The sequence below is a fragment of the Callorhinus ursinus genome, unplaced genomic scaffold (assembly GCF_003265705.2).
Source record: "Callorhinus ursinus isolate GAN/ISIS: 27379988/994484 unplaced genomic scaffold, GSC_fseal_2.0 scaffold6, whole genome shotgun sequence".
Taxonomy (NCBI): domain Eukaryota; kingdom Metazoa; phylum Chordata; class Mammalia; order Carnivora; family Otariidae; genus Callorhinus; species Callorhinus ursinus.
Window position 1 is genome coordinate 36,573,980 of NW_027397068.1, and position 15,342 is coordinate 36,589,321.

A 15,342-nucleotide genomic window follows, 5' to 3' on the forward strand; every position below is an offset into this window, starting at 1 on the left:
GAGGAGATTTTGCAACCTGAAAGGACAGAATTTTTCCTAAAAGAACAAGATACAAATTCCCAAATAGTGTCATTCATGAAGATAGCCACTCTGTCCTCTCTTCCTCCCTCTCTTTTTCTTTCATGAACATGCATGTGTATACACACACACACACACACACACACACAATTGCAAGTTTAAACTTAGGTTTTCACAACTTTCACCAGACACCACTTACTTTCTTCATTACACCAGAAATAATACATTTGACCATTTTGTTTCATACTCATTTCCCTTTTTATGGCAATGTTATGAATTTGATAGTCATTCCAAAGCTCTGGGATGAAAACAAAATATTATTCACATATATTATATCTTACTTAGACTAGATGCCACAAAAACATTCCTGCCATTCAAATAATTTGCTTAGAAACAACAATAACAAAAATGCAGAATCAAGCAAGCAAACCAACCCCCTAAACATATTTAAATTACATATATTGAATGCAAAGTTGTTTAAGCTGGAATGAGAAGGGGCTACAGGTTTTTCCTGCATGCCCAAGGAGAGACAGAAAGGATGGTTGTCTACCTACACGCATTGAAGAAAAGTCCAGAGCCCTATTCTAATTGGACTGCAATGACAGCAGGGGAATGCTGTGAGATAATTGTCTTAAACTTGGACTCCCCAGCCCAATACAGGATGAGATTTCTGATTGGTTTAGACTCATGTTTTTCAGTAGGAGTACTACTGGCATTTTGGGTGGGATAATTTTTCATGATTTGGGTCGCTTTCCTACATTATTGGTCATTTAATATTCTTAGCTCCTGTCCACTAAATGCTAATAGTGTCTTTTTCAGCTTTGCAACAACTAAAAGTGTCCCTGTGGATTTCCAAAGGCCCTCTGGCAGGGAGGTACCATGTCTGCTTGAGGGTTCCTGGCTCACCAGTCAGCACTCACTCGTGGAGTCAGGGTGGGATCAATCCCACCAGGCACATGTCACCCACTGCAGGAGAGGAGAGGTGGATGGATGCTGGAAAATCAGCTGAGTGCCTCCACACTCAAATTCACTCCCACTCAGTTCAACGAGCCCCACAACAGAAACCGATACCTCTTCTATGCTTCCATGGCACTTTATTTGTTAGCTCTGTCTACACAGTCTGTCTTACCTAAGAATGATGTTTCAGTATTCCCACCTATACCACCCGACTGTGAGTGCTTTCACAGCAAGGGTAATTTCTTGTTCACCCTCGAATCTCTAGTACCTACAAGAAAACCCAGCACATGCCAGGTACTCAATAAATGTTTAAAGAAGTTAATTCAATTGCATTGATTTCCACTATTTGGGGGCACAGAAATTCCCAGCAGTTCTCTACCTAAATGTAGAGGCCTCCAGAATGTCTTCACAGATATGGTGGGAGGAGGAGGAAGAGACAAATGTTAGCTTTGTGGCAGAACTGAGCCCATTAGCCCAGAGCCAAAAACTATAAATGAGCCTGGGGAGAATGAGGAAGAGACTTCCCCCTCTGAAAATACAGTTGACTTTTTGTGGGGTTTTTTTTTCCTTTAGGCATTGAAAAGTCACAACCAATTGTTGGTTTCTTAAAGTTCTATGGAGTTTTGAAAAATTTTTTTTCAATTTTCCTTTCTCTTTTCTTTTCTTTTTTTTGAACAGTGGCAATTTATTCTTAACAAATGGTCCCCTGGTCTTCAGGTGTTTAGTTCAACCCATGTCATACCCCACCATCCTGATCCATCCTACTACCTCTCTCAAATTAGCTGTTCAATGCCTATTATAATGTTCCATTCTATGAAAAAGTTTATTTTAATTCTTTAGTGAGAAAGAAAAATAATAATTCTACTGGAATATCAGTTGGTCTTCACTGTAATTTACTGAGCAAGGAATAGTGGAAAGTAAAAAAGCAAGTTGAATCTAACAATTTTAGAATTACTTTGCCACCTACAACAAATAAACCTATTAAATAAAAATAAATGGTCCGAACAGAAGGCATTTGCTCTGGGACCCATGTCTGTACTGCTGTTTAGTAATTTAACTTTGTTTACTCATTGCAAATCAGTAGAACTAACAAGTGCCAATAATTTTTCCTTATTTCTATAAATATTAATTCAGCTTATAATATGTGCTTAGCTTTTACTCATATTAATCAATAAAGAAAATATATTAATTAAGCCTCTGAGAAATGAGCTAGTTATTGCAGGTGACATGAAGAGAAATGAATAAGCCTTGCCCTCCAGAAACATATGAATTGATAAAGAGCATAAGAGGCAAATATCTATTGATAGCAATGCCAAGTATGGCAAGAGAACAGATGCCTAAGTGCTACAGTTTCCAAAGGAGACAGAGATAATATTTCCAAGACAAGACAGTATCCATTCATATGAGTCTATAAGATTAGATAAAATGTAGAGAGGATAAAATGTGGGTATAGCCTTGCACATGGGATGAAGAGCATGACAGAAGCGTGGGGGCAGGAAACCCAATGAATATGATTGGAGAGCAATTATTCCAATTTGATTCATCCAGTCACTTAAAAAGTGATTACTGAAAAATTCTAACTTCAGCACATTTTGTTAAGTGGTGAACAAAGTTGCAAGCATAAATAGATACAAGCTGTATTCTCATGGAGCTTCTAGTCAAACAGGGAAAGCAGCATTTGGTCAAATAATCAAATGATTGGATGTGTAGTTATAATGAGGGATAAATGTTGGCCACAGCAACTTCTTTCAAGACACATCTCTAAAGGCAAGGGAAACAACAGCAAAAATAAACTTTTGGGACTTCATCAAGATAAAATGCTTCTGCACAGCAAAGGAAACGGTCAACAAAACTAAGAGGCAATGGGAGAGGAATGGGTGAAGATATTTGCATATGACATTACAAATAAAGGACTGGTATCCAAGAGCTATAAAGAACTTATCAAACTCAATACCCAAAAAATAATAATCCAGTCAAGAAATGGACAGAGACACTTCTCCAAAGAAGACATACAAATGGCTAACAGACACATGAAAAAATGTTCAACATCACTAGCCATCAGGGAAATGCAAATCAAAACCACAATGAGATACCTCCTTACACCAGTGAGAATGACAAAAATTAACAAGACGGGAAACAACAAATGTTGGCAAGGATGTGGAGAAAGGGGAACCCTCTTACACTGTTGGTGGGAATGCAAGCTGGTACAGCCAGTCAGGAAAACAGTATGGAGGTTCCTCAAAAAGTTAAAAATAGAGCTACCCTATGACCCAGCAATTGCACTACTAGGTGTTTACCCCAAAGATACAGATGTAGTGAAAAGAAGGGGCACATGCACCCTAATGTTCATAACAGCAGTGTCTGCAATAGCCAAACCATGGAAAGAGCTGAGATGTCCTTCAACAGATGAATGGATAAAGAAGATGTGGTTCATATATACAAAGGAATATTACTCAGCCATCAGAAAGGATGAATACCCACCATTTGCATCGAAATAGATGGAACTGGAGGGGATTATGCTAAGTGAAGTAAGTCAAGCAGAGAAAGACAATTATCATATGGTTTCACTCATATGTGGAACATAAGGAATAGTGCAGAGGACCACAGGGGAAGGGAGGGAAAACTGAATGGGAAGAAATCAGAGAGGGAGACAAACCATGAGAGACTCTGGACTCTAGGAAACAAACCGAGGGTTACAGAAGGGGGGGATGGGTTGAGGTAACCAGGTGACGGGTATTAAGGAGGGCACATGTGATGAGCCCTGGGTTTTATATGCAATTAATGAATCGCTGAACACTACATCAGAAACTAATCATGTACTATATGTTGGCTAACTGAACATAATAATAAAAAATAAATAAAAAATAAAAATTAAAAAATAAAAGATAAATAAATAAATAAATAGGAGGAGTGGAAGGAGATCCAAGCAAAGAAGACAATACGTTCAAGGCCCTGAATGAGAAGGGCTGTGGCAAGGATGAGGTTGTAGACAAATCATGTGATGGGGCATAGAGAATGAAGAGTGGTACAAGATGACCTGGAGGAGGCAGGGGCCAGACACTATGAGTCTCAATGGCCAGGTCAAGGGTTTGAGTCTTAAGGCTAAGTGCCATAGGAAGCCAAATTTGAGTTTTAAAGAAAACTCAGGCCTTGGTGTAGAGAACAGATTGAAGCAGTGGATTCTCTTAAAGGAATCGAGAAAGAGAGCTGAAGAGTTAAGTTGGGGCCATATTGTAGGAGGAAGATGTCAGTAGGAAGAGTGTGACTTAATTTTATTGGTAAAAGAGAGCCATGAAAGTTTCTGAGGAAAGAAACGGTAGGATGTGACCCAGTAACCCTTTTTCAAAGCACTTCTGTTTTCACAAGACAGTCTTCATTAATAGTTGGCACAGCACCAAATACTTTTGTTTCTTGATTCTTTTAAAAACAGAGACATAAAGCAAAAAGACACGAAGAGCCTCTCAGATGCTTTCTCTTCCTGCCCTTTGTGTTCATTCACCAAACTTAGGGTTTAATGTCACAAACAACTGATACATGAAACTTGAGAGGAACATGTTTTTTCTTTTTTTTTTGAAGTATGTATTTTTGAAATGATTATAGACTCACAGGGAATTGCAAAAATATATAGAGTTCTTTGCATCATTTACACAACTTTCCCCAATGGTGACATTTTATATGACTTTAGTGTAATGTCAAAACCAGGATATTGATCTTGGTACAATACTGTTAGCTAGAATACAGACCTTTTTCAGTTTTCAACCCTTTTTCTTTCACTCGTGTGTGTGTGTGTAGTTCTGTGCAATTAGATCCCACGTGTAAATTTGTGTAAACACTATCACAATCAGAATACAGAACTGTCCCATTACCACAAAGGAATTCCCTTGTGCTACCACTGTGAAGCTGCACCCATCCCACCACCGATCCCTGTCGTCTGGTAACCATTAACCTGTTCTCCAGCTATGTGATTTTGTCAGCAGGAGGATGCCATATAAAATGGAATCATGCAGTATTTAACCTTTGGAGATTTTTTTTTTTTTCCATTAAGCATAATGTCTTTAAGTGCATCCAGATTGTTGCATATATCAATACTTTATTCCTTTTTATTGCAGTGTAGTATTACACGGTATAGATGTACCAGAGTGTGTTTAACCATTCACTTGTTGAGAGACATTTGGGTTGTTTCCACTTTGGACTTTTACAACTAAAGGTGCTATGAACATCTGTGCGCAAGTGTTTGTGTTAACATAAGATTTCATTTCTCTGGGATAAATGCTCAAAAGTGCATCTGCGGGGTCATATGGAAATTCCTGTTTGGTTTTAGAAACTGGCAAGCAGTTTTCAGAGCAGTAGCACCATTTTACATTCCCACCAGCAATGTATGGGAGGCCCAGTTGCTCCCCATCCTCACCAGCACTTGGTGTTACCATTATCTTATATTTTAGCCATTCCAAAAGGTACATAGTGATATTTCATTGTGGTTTTATTGTGCAAGTCCCTCAAGGTTAATAATGTTGAACATCTTTTGGAAAAAAATGTTTTAACTTTGCCTTCGTAGTTGGAAGCTAAAGAAAGTTAACAATGGCAAAAGAGATAACAGATTAGGAAAAAGATGATGGAGTAGAGACATAGAAGTGAAGAAACCCAGCTGTTTCCTTTATTAGAAAAGAAGAGATTTATAAGGATTGGTAGGGATTGTATTCTAAAGACACATTTGGCAGTTTGTATCTCTTGACTTGTAGAGAATGAATAGATTGTGCCTGTGACTTTGAGACAGATTAGCAATGACATTTGGATAAATTCTAAAAGCTCTGCTATTTTTATAACTGTGCTATATGAACCATTTCAGTAGAAATACCAGCTTTACAACTTCTCGCCTAAAGATTATTCATCGTTTTTCAGCCATGTAGTACTAAAATGCAAACAGATGAAACTAGTGCTTCTGTGAAATCAGAAGAAAGCGGGTCTCTTCAAACGTGGTATTTGGTAACTAAAATTAACTCACATTGGAAACGATTTGTAGTACTCTTGCTGATAAAGATGCTGAGGGGTCTGTACCTCTAACACATCTCCTCCTCACATAGTGCCTACTTCAGAGCATTTTCCATTCTTCAAGCAGTTTCCATCAGGAGCAAAGGACAAGAAAGAAATCCCTCTGGCCCTGGTTATTTTCTTTCTGTCCTGCCCGTCTGACTCGGGCGTGTTAGGACAGATTAAAACAGGATGCAAGCCAGCCTCCCCAATGTGCAGTGTGATATCCAACCCTGAGACTAATTCTACAAGGCATACACACACAACACATACATGTAACATATGCAACGTGCCAAGACATACACATGTGACAGTTTGTCTTATTGCTTTACATAATTCTCAGGCCTTCCTGGGTCTTCTCTTTGTCAATTTTCAGTAGGTTATGGGTTAAGTTGTATCAGATACAGAGAAAGGCTAGGTAGTTTATACATTGTTATGTCTAAAATTTAAGCCATATGAATAGACTTGCCCTTCAGATGTTTTTATTAATTTAAAAATGCCTATGCTGTGGGTAGAGGCTGGGGATACGACTACTGATCAGACCCCAGCCCTGCTAGGGGGCAGTGGGCAGCTATGTTATTGGTTAGGATACAATACAGTTGTGTGATGAAGAAAGGATGCATTAGTAGTATCTTTCCTGGAGACAGGAGAGAGGTACCTCTCATCCCCAAGAGTCATGTACCCGTCGTCCCGTAGTCAAGAAGTCATGATACATGAGAGAAAGTCACTAAACTTCTTATTTGTAGCCAACTTGTATTTCCACCACGTGGATGAGCCCAGAGACAAAGCCCGCCTATGCACATTAGAAGCAGGTCCATGGGCTTGAGTTTATGATTATGGGCTCAGCTTTTAAGACTGTATCTCCTTCTTACCCATGCTGCTTTACCTGCCCCTGGTGCAAGACTGTGGCAGTTTATGACTATTCCAGAGATATTTTAAATACATTTAAAAGCGAAGCTTTAAAAGCAGACAAAGTTCTTACCCTTAAAGGGAATACGATATTCTGAATGTCTTTCAGATTTCTTAGATCTGGACTTTTTATTTTCACGATTGTATAAATCACTCAAATATGTAGCAGTTCAAATCTAAATTTTGATTGGGCACTACAGGTTTCCTGTCAGCATTTTATCCTGGGGAGAATATAGACCCTTGCTCATCACCAGAGAAGCACACTAAATCTACCTTCAACCTCTCCTTAGTTCCATTACTATGCCCATCCCTAAGCCTGTCCTTTTTTTTTTTAAGATTTTATTTTATTTATTTGAGAGAGAGAGAGAACACGAGCAGGGGAGAAGGGCAAAAGGAGAGGGACAGACTCCCCGCTGAGCAGGGAGCCTGATGCGGGGCTCGATCCCAGGACCCTGGGATCATGACCTGAGCTGAAGGCAGACGCTTAACCGACTGAGCCACCCAGGCGCCCCTCTAAACCTGTCTTTAAATGTGTTCTGTAGAACTGCCTTCTAGAGAAGAAAGCTTTCACATTCTACTTCCATTGACTTGGAGCCTGGGTGGTCACCCAGATGCCGTAGGTAAAGCCACTGGAAAGCAAGAGGAGCACCTCTTTTACTCCCTTCCACTGTGCTCTGTAACAGCCATGCTTGCAGGACTGGAAAGCATGCACTGGATCCTGTCTTGACTCTATTTATTTCTTTATCTTCACTTTTCTTATGGTCACTGTCATTTTCTACTTTTTATGATAGTTGGGTTTTTTTTTACATATTTCCTCCCCCCTGCATTCTGTAAGGACCTTGAAGGTGGGACCTGTGTACCTGGCATACAGTAAGCACTGAATAAATTTTTGGTGTTTGAATAAATGCAGAAATAATTCATCTTTGTTTCCTTCACAAGATCATGTATATATAGATGCCAAAAAATGTATGAAATATTTGAATAAATAAGTTAATGCCTGAAAAGATGAATTTCTAAAGGGGAGTTATGTTTGGGGTAGGACAACACAGTGACCTTTAGTAGTTTTATCATCAGTAAGTTCATTTATTCATACAGGACTCAGATATGAAACTCTAAATACCTTTGGAGTATTCTACTATGCTCTGGGGATGTAGAGATGATGAAAAAACTGTCCCAGCTCTCAAGAAGCTCAAGTGTTATAGGCATTGTCTCAATACAGATTCACTCATGCTATACTTAGATGTTCAAAGCATCTACACCTTCTTTATAATCCTATAATTTATCTAATCTTTCTAGTGAAACTTCCCCTCAAATACCCAAAAGCTGGCTAAATAGCAGTAGATGGAGGGGAAAAGTCTGATTTCATATAAAGATTACTAATGTCTTCCAGTTAAACATTTTCTTTGGATAGTTGAGTTGCTTTTGGACAAGTGCTCAGCCTCTCAGAAGTCCCTTCATCCATACTCACTTCTGAGATGGCATGGGGGTAGGTCTGTAGTGTGGCCTTGGGCCTGTGTTGGTCCTTTGGCTGCTCTCCACTGTAGGACAGTGGCTTGGAGCCTGGGTGGCCACCTCCCATTGTTGGGTGTTGGGTGTGCCCTTGCTCGACTGGATATGGAGCTCCTCCTCAATTCTGTGCCTGGCATTCTGCTGGCCTCTGCTGTTCACTCTGCCCCCCAGTGGTCTCCCTCTCCTTGCTGACTGGCCCTCTGATCCTTGCTGATGCTGTGGCCTCCAGGTATCTGGCTGTGAATGTGTTTGGTCTCCAGCCTTGGGGGCCCCTCCCAGATGGAACGCCTCGCCCCACCCCAGGTAAGCCAGCCTGCACCCCTTTGCAGAGCACTCAGACGTCTGGCAAAACAGGAGCCCCAGGAAAGACTTCTGCGGGAACTAGAGTGCTTTCTGCTAATGACACTTCACCTCTCATCGTTCTCTGATGTGGCCTCTTCAGGTTGGTGTGGCTGTCCCAGAAGGAAAACAATGCTTTGCTTTCAATTTCCTCTCTAACTATCTAGCATTCTTTCTCCCCCTGAGACTTCAATCCAGACAGGGCACCACTGGGCACCTATGAGTCAACACTCACTTCTCCGATGTTAATTTTCTTTTCTCTTCCCACAGTCCACGGTGGGAGAGACAAGAACTCCCCCTGCCCCCGGCCCCCGCTCTTCCTCTCTATCGTGGACTTCCTTGTCTCACAATCTCTTTCTGGGACACCAGACCTCCCAGTTGGGTCCTAAGGTAGAAAAGAGCAACCTTCCACATTCTGGAAGAAACCCTGATGTAGTTGGTAATATCAATTCTTTATATGTTGGAGGGAGAATTAGAGAATTTAGGATCCCTTCTCTGTCATTGAACCTGACTCTAGACCTCTCTTTGCTAAAGATGTCAGGAGGGGCACCTGGGTGACTCAGTCATTAAGCGTCTGCCTTCGGCTCAGGTCCTGATCCCGGGGTCCTGGGATCGAGCCCTGCATTGGGCTTCGTGCTCAGCGGAAGTCTGCTTCTCCCTCTCCCACTCCCCCTGCTTGTGTTCCCTCTCTCACTGTCTCTCTCTCCATCAAATAAATAAATAAAACCTTAAAAAAAAAAATCTCAGGAAAGTCAGCTTGGTGTTTGAAAGCTGATGAATGACCTCTCTGTTCTATAAAGGACCCGCTCTCTTTCTCTTCGTGGCTCAGTTTAACAGGTAGAAGGCTGTATGGGGCATGATTGATGGTGGAAAATTAAATTTCCAGAAAACTTTGTCCTACTTTTCTGGAAGACAGATGTATAGACAAATCACAGTGCAGCGTGAACAGTAGTAAAATGGAGCTATGCACAAATGCTAGGGGATTACAGAGAGAAGGGACTAGATCCACCGGTGGCAGAGAGGACTCTCCAGAGGAGACATTTTCTTGGGGTCTATAAACCTAGACTTTACTGACAGCATGCATCCCACAGTAAAACAGGGCCACTTGGTTCCCTGGTGATTGTCAGCTCCAATGGCTCATGTAGACAGCTTATAAATAAGTGAGATGCCCTTATCTGTTTGTTCTCTGAGCATCTGTTTTCCCACTTCTAGGAATTTAAAAACCTGCCTGCTGGTGTGGTCCTGTGTATGCACACGTAACCTTGCTTGCAGTGGTCCTTGTCTCCCCACAGCCCCAGCGACAATAATGCAACAAGCAATAACAACAATAATTGTCTTGTTCTGATCCTGCCACCACCTCCAACCCCTTCCTCAGTGAAGTTCCTCTGTCCTTCCTGCAGACAGAATTTCACTCGTCTTCCAACATTCTCAGACTCGTCTGAGATCCATGTGACAGTGTCCTAGGCCAAGCTAGGACATCCACTGCTTTAGCCATGCCTCCAGCATGTGGTAGATGCTCCAAAAATACCAGTCCTTTTACTCACATATTTTCCACTTTGTGTATTCTTTCCATTGATCCAATTTAAGAAAAAAATTAAAAAGATACACGTTACCTAAACCAGTCCGTCCTTTCACGGGCTCTCACTCTTGGACAGCAAATTGAAGAAAAGCAATGAAAAATTGTACAGTTGCATGCAAACCATTCTAGGTGAAAGACCTTGCTTGAGACACAAGGAGAAGGTTAGGAAACCCACATTCCAATTAGATTTGCCACTGATTGATTACTGTGTTACCTCACGTAAGACCTTTTGCCAGTCAATAGAGGTGAGATCTCATAAAGATTAATGAGATTGCTTCTAGGTACAAGCAAAATTCTTCTAGCCCACTCTGGGAGTGAAACTATCAAGGGAATTTGTACAAGCAAATATGGTAATATCCTACTTGGGATCATGTTTTCACAGTAGCAGGGGCTAAACAAACCTTAAAGCCATGGAATGCTGTTGCTTGACATATAAAATCAAGTAAATTTTTCTCCTGTGGTACAGATGCACCACCTTTTTGCAATGAACATGTTCCTGAAATAGTACTTCCAAATAAATTTTTATAGATGATTTATATTTTTAACCTGGGAAATGTACAGGGTATTTCCTGTAAATTGAGAAATCATTTTGTATGATGAACAGTAACTATATCTGTTTCTACAGGTATTCTTTCCATACACTGAGTTTGTGAAAAGGGAAACACTCTTATAGTCCAATATTACCCCGCACACAAAGATTCATATTTTCAAAGTTAGCAGCCAAAATGCCTGTTATAGTTGCTGGATAAGAGTGAACAGGGTAGAGAGGAAGACACAGGAGGCCCAGCCTTGGATATCCCAAAGGCGTCTATATGCTCACACAGATTAATCCGTTAACCACTGACTGCCTTACACCTCCCAAACGTGTATGCTCTCTACGAAATAGAATCGGTGGGCTTATGGGCAAATGGACACTTTTAATCAATGTTTTCATTCATTTAAGTAAGGAATTGCAAACAGATTTGGTGAGCACCTCTAAATGTGTGTGTGTGTGTGTGTGTGTGTGTGTGTGTGTGTGTGTGTGTGTGTATAAAAGAGGAAAAGACAGGGAGACAGAGAAAACAAGACCGAAACAGAAAGCATAGTATTGAAAACAAGTCTTCTAATGTCCAAGTAAATAAAATTTCAAAACTCAAAGTCTTCTTTACTTTGGAAACTTATGACTTAGAAGCCTTAATAGAAACTAATTAAAATTTTTTTTTTTTTTAAATTTTGTTTATTTATTTGAGAGAGAGAGAATGAGAGATAGAGAGCACGAGAGGGAAGAGGGTCAGAGGGAGAAGCAGACTCCCCACTGAGCGGGGAGCCCGATGCGGGACTCGATCCCGGGACTCCAGGATCATGACCTGAGCCGAAGGCAGTCGCTTAACCAACTGAGCCACCCAGGCGCCCCGAAACTAATTAAAATTTTAAAAGTCAGAATGTTCCAGTATGATTCAGTAATTCCTCTACTGGGCATTTACCCAAAGAAAACAAAAACACTATTTTGAAGAGATATGCACCACTCTGTTCACTGCAGCATTATTTACAATAACCACAATATTGAAGCAATGTAGGTGTCCATCAATAGGTGAATGGATAAAGAAGATGTGATACACACACACACACACACATACATATATACAGTGGAATATTACTTGGCCATAAAAAAGTGAGATCTTGCCATTTGCGACATGTATGGATCTCAAGGGTATTATGCTAAGTGAAATAAGTCATAGGAAGACAAATACCATATACTTTCACTTATATGTGGAATATAAAACACAAAACAAATGAATAAAAACAGAAACAGAATCATAAATACAGAACAAAAAGGTGGTTGCCAGAGGTGAGAAGGTTGGGTGATGGCGAAATAGGTGAAGGGGATTAAGAGATACAAAATTCCAATTATAAAATAAATAAGTCACAGGATGAAAAATAAGAAATGGCGATATAGTCAATAATATTGTAATAATGTGTGGTGACAGATGGTGACGACACTTATTGTGGTAAGTGTAGCTTTATGTATAGAATTGTTGACTCACTGTGTTATATACACTTGAAACTAATATAAGGATGTTTATCAGCTATACTTCAGTTAGACAAAAAAGAGTGTTCCAATTAGCCATGCTTTAAAATCCTGCCAATTAAGGTATGCTCGTTGCCTAAACATGTTCATTTGGCCTTTAAGTGATTTTCATAGATATGAAATCTTTTGATAGAAATTTCGAGTTGTGTTTTTACTTCAAGTCATCCTCCCAGCCTTTCTTCAAGCAAAATTCTTTAAGTAACATCATTGGTAATTTCTCATAGTTTTCTCCAGCTAATTACTTCCGTGGTTTCTTGAAACATCACTGATTATTAATAAAATGAAAGAAAGAGTAAGAGATTTTATGTGTTGGTTTCAAGATTAGAGGATTTTTTTTAAACCAGTGATCTAGTTTGGGCTCATTTTAAAGACAATCCTATATGCTATAAAGGATTTAGTTAGGGGATACAATATGAAAAGATAATGGACTTGAAAAGAGCTAGTTTGTAACAAATAGCTTCTCTAATTAGGCAGTGTAACATGAGAATTAAGAGCAGGCAGATGCCAAATGGTTTCATTAGAAACATCTTTCTATGTAAGAATTCTCTTTCTTTTCAAATAAAAATGTCCTTGAGGTAATAACAATATTTTACTATGTAAGATGTAAACAAAGTGGTTTAGTAAACATAACCAAATTTATACTTCCAAATTATTATTATTCCTCAAAGTGCTTTATATTATACACTTATTTAAATGTGCCTACCATTGTTCAACATATTGTAGAATTTCTTTGACATCTTCAGAGCCAATTTTAAGTCATGCAGATTTCTTTATAATTTATCCTTCCTTTGGATCCCAAAAGTGTTACCTAGCTTAATCCAGTATTTGTGTTCTTTCCAAAAAATAAAACCTACTCTTGAAGAATGAGCAATTGCTTCCATTAAGGATATTCCAGTGAGTGCTCTGAAAGTGATTTCAGAAAGTTCAAAATGTTTTTGAGCAATGAGAGCTTCATTAAAATACAGCCATGACCTTCCAGCGTGACTACCTTGAATGACAACCATGTCCAGATTGAACAAATTCCAGTGTGTTAAAGAAGATTAGATATGTAAACACCTGCACACCCTGTTCAATAAGTGGCAGCTTTCTTTCCCTTAAAAAAAAAAAAAACTCATTATTTTCAAGGCACACCTTTCATTATGTATGAATGAACATAGCTGGTGTAGTAGGCAGAACAATGGCCCTCCAAAGAAGTCAAAGTTCTAATCCCGGCAATATGTTACTTTACTAGACAAAGGGACTCTCAGATGTGATTCAGTTAGTGAAACTGAAATGAGATTATCCTAACTTCTTTGAGTGACCTCAATATAATCACAAAGGTCCTTTGAAAAGAGGAGCCAGAATCAGAGGGTGAGACGGTGTGGCAATGGAAGCGGAGGTCAGAAAGTCAGAGATACCTGAGGATGCTACCCTCCTGGCTTTGAAGACAGAGAAAGGAGCCACAAACTGAGGAATGCAGGTCACCCTAGAAGCTGAGAAAGGCAAGGAAAAGGATTCTTCCCGAGAGCCCACAGGACGTACACAGCTCTGTGAACACCTTCATTTTAGGACTTCTGACCTCCAGAACTGTAAGATAATGAATTTATATTGTATGAAGCCACTAAGTTTGTGGTCATTTGTTACAGCAGCAACAGAAAACGAATACATTTGAAGACAATATTTAATTCCGCCCCCCCCACCCCCAGGCAGATGTGAAGGTGCTGGCCTTTTGAAGGTCTTCTCCAAAAGGAACCCAAAACACACGGTTGCAAGGGAAATCTTCTCTTGCCTGTCTGTGCTGGTGTTTCCATTCTTTGAGAAAAGGATCCTGCCGAGGACCTATTTCCTCTCTGTGGTCACTAAGATGCCAGTGCTCCCAATGCCACCTAGATGGACTCCTTGGAGGACCACTTTGGTGCTGTCTGCCATGGATAGACATACAGGAAAACACTCCTGCACTGTGACTGGTTGCCTTTACAGAAGTGCTCATTTTGATTCAATCACTACACAAAATTCACTTGTAAATAAGTGCTTAAAGCAGGAGGGTGTACTTGCACTAAAAAAAAGAAAAAAATGTGCATTAGCCTGCTTACTTTGTCAATGCTTTTGAAAGGAGGTGTTTGTTAATAAATCATAAATCTGTAAAAGTCTTTGAAGCGCATCACGAGTGAAGGGTACAGTCTTAAAGCTGCCAAGACTTCCCCCCTCAAATAAATAAATAAAATCTTTTTTTAAAAGGAGGGGCACATAGGGAGCTCAATTGGTTGAGCATCCTGCTTTTGGTTTCTGCTTAGATCATGATCTCGGAGTCCAGAGATGGAGCCCTCCATCAGGCTCCACACTCAGCAGGGAGTCTGCCTCTCTCTCTCTCCCTCCCCCTCTGCCCCTCGCCTTACTCGAGCACACTCTCTCTAAATAAATAAATAAATAAATAAATAAATAAATAAATAAATAAATAAATAAAATCTTTTTTAAAAAGCTGCTAAGACTTTTTAAGACTCAGACCATGAGAATTCATAAAAACACCAACCTATGAGAAAATAGCAGGATCTGTTTTCGTCCTTCTTCCTGTCCTCCCTCTTCTTTATATCTTCTGGGTCAGGAGCCAATTCCAATTCCAGATCCCTTGAACAGAAAGACGAGATGTAGCTGAGCATTTTCTGGAGCCATCAACTGGGGACTCTGTGGTCACTTTAGGAGTTGTGACACCATCTGTGCCAGAGAATGAGGGCAGGAAGTAGGAACTGCACAGAACACTCCCCTTCAACTCCTTTGGCCAAAGTCATCTCAGTAAGCAGCTTTAGGCAGTACTAGTTACCTCAGTGACAGCAAATCCCCCCAGACGGTTCACGGAAGCAGAAGGTCTTCATCATTCAGCATCTATGATCTGCTAGACAATGAGATAAGCACCTCTGGACCTCGCTCAGGAGTTACCTTCTCAGTGAGTCCTTCCCTG

The 15,342-nt window shown here is 40.1% G+C and overlaps 1 protein-coding gene across 2 annotated transcripts in view; it reads left to right on the forward strand.

The window, feature by feature from the left end:
- Positions 1 to 15,342, forward strand: part of SLC35F1 (solute carrier family 35 member F1) — a 388,139-nt gene that overhangs the window by 314,481 nt on the left and 58,316 nt on the right. The gene's annotated exons all lie outside the window — the stretch shown is intronic.